The sequence below is a fragment of the Camellia sinensis genome, chromosome 1, assembly GCF_055761805.1.
Source record: "Camellia sinensis isolate YWXY chromosome 1, ASM5576180v1, whole genome shotgun sequence".
In the NCBI taxonomy this organism is placed as follows: domain Eukaryota; kingdom Viridiplantae; phylum Streptophyta; class Magnoliopsida; order Ericales; family Theaceae; genus Camellia; species Camellia sinensis.
Genome location: NC_138961.1, coordinates 124,545,708 through 124,551,644, shown reverse-complemented (window position 1 = coordinate 124,551,644; position 5,937 = coordinate 124,545,708). Strand labels below are relative to the sequence as shown.

Genomic DNA, 5,937 nt, shown 5'->3' with positions numbered 1-5,937 from the left:
AACAGAACGGGAGCTCGTTCCTCCCGGGGCGTTCGGGGACGTCTACACCTAAAAAGACAAAAAATATACTTATTTAGGACACCCCAAACAACCCCTAAATATCTTACTTTTAGCTACCCCAATACTGTAATTCTGACTTCGCCCTGCCTATATATAATGCGTTAGGATCCTCTAAAGTAAGACCCTAGAGTGATCCCTAGAGTGAGGAGACCCAATAGCTGAAAATAAAACTAATCAAAACGACGTTGTTTTGATTAGTAAGTTGAAAAAAAAATTCAAAATAAACGGAGTGCAAGGAAGAGGAAGAGAGAGAGTGTTTAGGTTAGAGAGAGCAAATCGGTTGAAGAATGGCTGATGAGGGGTTTGTAATCACAGTTGATGGTGATGATAAGAACCCCACGTTCAGATTTCATTATTTCTGGTAATTTCTTTGATCTTTCTCAGTCTTTGTTGACATCCATTATTAGAAAATTTAAAGCTTGGGTCTGCAATCACAGCTGCTGATGATAATGATGAAAACCCCATTTTCATATTTCATTATTTCTGGGAAGTTCATCTTTTTAAGTCTTTGTTGACATCCAGTATTAGAAAAATTTAAGCTTTCGTTTTCTTGATTTGATGTGAGTTGGACTAGAAAGTAGTTTGAATTTGGTTTTTGTTTTATTTTATTTTATTTTATTGGGTGTCTTCTTATTGAATCCTTTCAACATTTGTATTGATCCTTGTTGTGGGTATTGTTGATTAGGTAGTTTTCATGCTGTATTGTTCTGGGATTGGGGAGATCAAGGGCGTCAACGGCGGCAGGACGACGGGCCGCAAGGAGGAGCAACCCCCCTCTCTCTCTCTTCTTCTCTCTCGCACTCTGTTTATTTTGAAATCAATTTTTTTTTTTAATTTAATAACCAAAACGATATCATTTTAGTTAGTATTATTTTCAACCGTTGGATCTTCTCATTTTGGAAGATCACCCGAGAGTTTACTCTAGAGGATCCTGACGCATATATAATAGTTATTTATATATATATATATATACACTCCTCTAGAATGCATTGTTTTGTTTTTAGATGGTACGCTGAGAAGGGTTTTAAAGAAGTATCCGACCGAGGAACGATTGTGTCTGTGTGTATCTACATACATATACATACTGTTGGCTACACATTTTATACTAAGCCAGTGACAATTCGACGCGTGGCAAAGTGAGGGTAATATGGGGAGACCAGATAGGTCTTCGATCCTGATCATACACGTGGCAATTAATATTGGTCGTTATAAGATCTGAGTAGTAGCGGATCAACAAAGAGACGTATAGTGACGTGGCTTCAACGGTTGCTCACATTCAAATTCGAATATAAGGGGGGAAGCCTAACTGCAAGTGAAGGCATAGTGGAGCTACTTATAAGGTAGCATGATCAGCGATTACGGAGGGGCAGTTCGACGGTTTGAAGTACAATTCGATGGTTATCTTCCGAAAGTATAAATAGCAGGAAGGACTTCAGAGAAGGGGAAGAAAAATCTAAAGAATCACTTTACATATTCCAGTGTTACTTCCTGTCCTTTATATTCCTGTACTTTAAGTTTCTGCGCTGCACTTCATTTGTAGGAGTAGTTGTCGAGTATATTGCCGCTGTAATTGTCTACGGAACTAAGATCATTGTAAGTTTTTCATATTAATGAAATACTTCAGTTTATTTAACTGTTCTTATGCTCAAGTTTTCTGAAGTCAAATTACTAGTAAGCCACTAGTAAAAGTCCTCTTTATTGAGGTCGAAAGAACCATAACACAATCGTCTGAATAATTGTTTGGCAATTACAATTCTGTAAGGACTGATTGATCCTTACTGGCACGCTCATAATTACGAAAGTAACCTTCGAAAGCCAAAAAAGCCAACATATATTTTTGGCACGCCCGGTGGGACCTTTTAAAAAATGGCTAGACGTAGAAGACAAGGAGAAAATGAACGTTTGGAAGAAGGCGTGGAAGGAGAAGTGGAGACATCCAATCCAGAGGATAATGTGATAACACATCCTGTGGAGACTCCTATCCTATCGGAACCCATGGTCGAACAGACCAATACTTCAGAGCAAATACCATTTGTTCGTAATAGTGGACGAGACCAAGGAATTGGACCATCCAGTGTCCCATCTACTCAGCCAGTCAATCCGTGGGGTGGCTTGGTAGATGCCATGGGATAGCAATTAATAAACACAATGGAAAGGTGGGCAGTATCCTTTTTGGATCGAATGAATAACCACCAACCAACGAATGTAAGACACATAGAGGAGGTGAATGTCCCTCAGCAAAGATTGGCTAGAGACAAACAGCCTATGCAAGCTAATGGACATTCTAATGGTCAAACCAGTAATCAGATTCATGAAAGATTACCATCTCAGTCTTGGTACGAACCCATTTCGAGGCCTGTAGCAGGCCAGAATGCCTCAATGTTCAACAGTGAAGCCATGCAGATTGGTGGATCTGGCCCGGTACAAGAAAATGGCATAAGAATGATTCCAAATCCCACATTCGAAGCCATACCTGGTACCAGGGGGTACAATAATCCCGTATTCGAATTTATACCCGGGGGGTTAGAAGGTTTTCCTACAAGTGGAAGGGATACAATACCTGTTCCAGCACCTTTCGTGGGTCCTTTCGCAGGACAGGCTCAAAGAGGTTACCAACACCCCCAACAGCACCCTCTACCACAGGGACAGCCAGTCCCAAATGTACCACCTTATGGACCAAAAGGACCATAAGCACAAGTTTGTCCACCAAATCCTATGTTTGTTCCCCCAGTGGTGGTTCAGCAGGCGCAAAATATGGTCCCTAGGGACCAGATCACTGAGATAGTTAGGGAGTTGTGTGGACCAATGGCTCGGGGGGTCCAGACCCCTGTGTATAGAAAACCATACCCAGAATGGGTCGATAGGGTACATGAATATCCAAGAGGTTTCAGGATACCAGATTTTGTCCTCTTTCATGGGAACGGAAACCAATCCACAGTAGAACATATTGCTAGGTTTGCCGCTCAATGTGGTGAATTTACCAATCATGACTATATAAAGTTGAGACTATTCCCAAATTCTCTAACCGGAGGAGCATTTGTATGGTATATTAACCTTCCACCTAGCTCCATCCAGACTTGGCAGCAAATGGAAGAGGCATTTCATGCCCAGTTCTTCCAATCAGAGCCAGAAGTTTCCATGGCAGACTTGGCCAGATTGAGTCAAAGGCCTGAAGAGAAGGCTACTCAGTTTATTTCCAGATTTAAGAGGGCTCGAAATAAATGTAGAGTAATCTTGCCAGAAACTGAATTTGTAAGATTGACCCAAAATGGCCTAGAGTTCAGGCTTCGAAAGAAGTTTGATTCAACAGAGTTTAGAGATTTAGTGGAACTGACTTATAAAGTATCTAGATATGAAGCATTACTAGAAGAGGAACAGGATCGAAATAATGCATCATATAGGACATACTACAAAGATCCTAATTATGAGATTGATGCAGTAGAGATTGTGGGAAAAGAGCCTATGATCTGTGAAGCATTAATCAATAAAGATACAACAATTGACCAGCAGTTTAAAAAGAAAGATCTCCACAGGAAATATTCTTTCGATTTAACCAAGGCAGATGACATTTTTTATCATTTGCTTGCGGCCAACTTCCTTAAGTTACCAAAGGGTGTTAAAATTCCATCTCTTGATGAATTTAAAGGAAAAATATATTGCAAATGGCATAATTCTTGGTCTGACTCGACTAAAAACTGTGTTGTTTTTCGAGACAGGATCCAAGAACAAATTCGGAAGGGGAGTTTGAAGTTCCCAGCCAAAGCTGAAAAAGCCATGGGGATCGATAGCAATCCATTTCCAGAAATTGGAGAGGTGGCAGCCAATGTCATTATGTCAGACTTTCAGAACTTGTCCCTGAAAGAATTGGAGGAAGTCAATGTACAGATGCATGTGGCCAACCAGACAGCAACCAAAAAAGACCTTAGAAGTCCACCAGCCATGGGACGAGATTTCCCACATCAGAGGGAAGACTCTGATGAAGAAGCACTGGATGATGACTCCCTAGAGGCAGCCATAATGCAACGAATATGTCCCAGGTGCAGACTGAGTTATAAGTGGTTGAAAGGCCTTCCAGTCGATGGGAAGCAGTATTACAGGGATGTGCAGAGGCGTCCCAAACCAACCAATGCTTATAACAAAAGGCCGTATCCGGCTAATGTTAGGCAGCAGCCATTAGTGGTTGAACCTGCAGTTGATAGAATGTATGCTAAAGGCAAGAGGCCCTTCTATGAGTCCAGATCACCTAACTATTACAGGTTGGAGAGTAGTCATTCTGAAAGAAGGCTGGAGAAGAGTTCAGGTTTTGGTATCAAAGCCAGGAATTGGCCCCTTGGGCCAGCTTCATGAAGGACAGAAAATGATTACCATCACCGAGAACCTGAATCAGGCTCAAAGCTTGGAGATAGGGCCAAACAATTGTCTTCACAGCCAGCCTCGAAGGTGACCTCGAAAGAAGAAAGAGGCGGTTCAACGTCTGGGTCAGTAAGTTCGTGGGTACCTGGAGTCCCAGATTGGTTTGTGATGCAAAACAAACCTAGGGAAATGCCTTCCCAAAGGAATTTTGGAAATCAAAGTAGGATGGTTAAGCCTCCTTTGGTGGCCCCCAATAACTGGGTATTGCTGAAACACCCAAGAACGAGGGAACCAGATATGGTCCCCGTTATTTCCAGATCACAAAGGAGAAAAATTCAGCGTAGGTACACCCAATACCAGAGAGACCTGAAAGAAAGTGGAGAGAGTTCTTCGATGATCCAGATAGGAGAAAAGAAGAATCGAAAGTCATACCATAATTCAAAGCCAGTTATACAAAACGAGGTGGACCGCAGCAGAGAACAGTTGGCCAAGGTTCATTCTGAACTAAAGGCCAGAGAGAAGGAAAGTCTAGCAGGGATGGAGAAAGCTCTGATGGAGAGTGGTAGCGAAACGGAAGAAGATAGTGGCGTAAGCCAGAAGAAAGAAATGGTAGAAGAAGAAATGTTCGAAGCCTTCATGGCTGAGTAAACATTTCTGGTTGGAAAGCCAGTTGAGGAAAATCATTCGAAGGGCTGTTAGCGATGAAATACCAGAATGCATCATGCAGGATGTTTCTGAAGAAATTGACCAAGAGGGGAAACAGGTACAGCCAGCCAACCAGTTTGGCTCGTTTCCCCCGGTATCAGTAAACATGGTACACATACTACCACAGGAATTCCAAGCTGGAGATGAGAATCAAGAGGGGCAGGAAGCTGATCCAATTCCGATCTCTAGTGAAGATTCACAAGCGAGTATGGTGCAAGATAATTTCGAAATGGTTACCCCAATGGAAGCTGAATATGAGAGCGAGGAAGTGGTAAGCATTAACCTCTCGTATCCATTCGAATATCCCTCGAATCCCATGACGCAGCATGTTAAGCCTTTGTACATTAAGGCCTTCTTCGATGGGGTTCAGTTAAACCGAGTCTTGGTGGATAATGGAGCGGCGGTGAACTTATTACCGAAATCCTCCTTGAAGAAATTAGGAAAGAGGAATCCCAGGTTGATCCCAACCAGTACAACCATCGCTGGTTTTGCCGGAGACAAGCAGATGGCCCAGGGAATTCTACCCATCAACCTAAGTGTGGGAACCAAGGACTGCATGACGGCGTTTTTCGTCATTGGTAGCAATGCGAAGTACAATGCTTTACTTGGTAGAGATTGGATCCACACTAATAAATGTGTGCCTTCCTCTTTGCATCAAAAAATGATAATAGCTCTAGGCAATGGGAAGACGGAGGAAATTAATGCAGATCCTCAACCTTTCATAGCCTGTGCTGATTTCGCAGAAGCCAAGTTGTATATTGACGGCGTGGCACCGCTCAGTATACTGATGTAATTCGATGGTTTAGCCGAAGAAACGGC

General features: G+C 42.4%; 1 long non-coding RNA gene across 1 annotated transcript; it reads left to right on the top strand.

The window, feature by feature from the left end:
• The first annotated feature begins 216 nt into the window (after positions 1 to 216).
• LOC145797173 (uncharacterized) lies at positions 217 to 877 on the top strand. The gene is made up of 2 exons (XR_014338371.1): positions 217 to 421; positions 746 to 877. It is a non-coding gene; the product is annotated as an uncharacterized LOC145797173 (long non-coding RNA).
• The last annotated feature ends 5,060 nt before the right edge of the window (positions 878 to 5,937 follow it).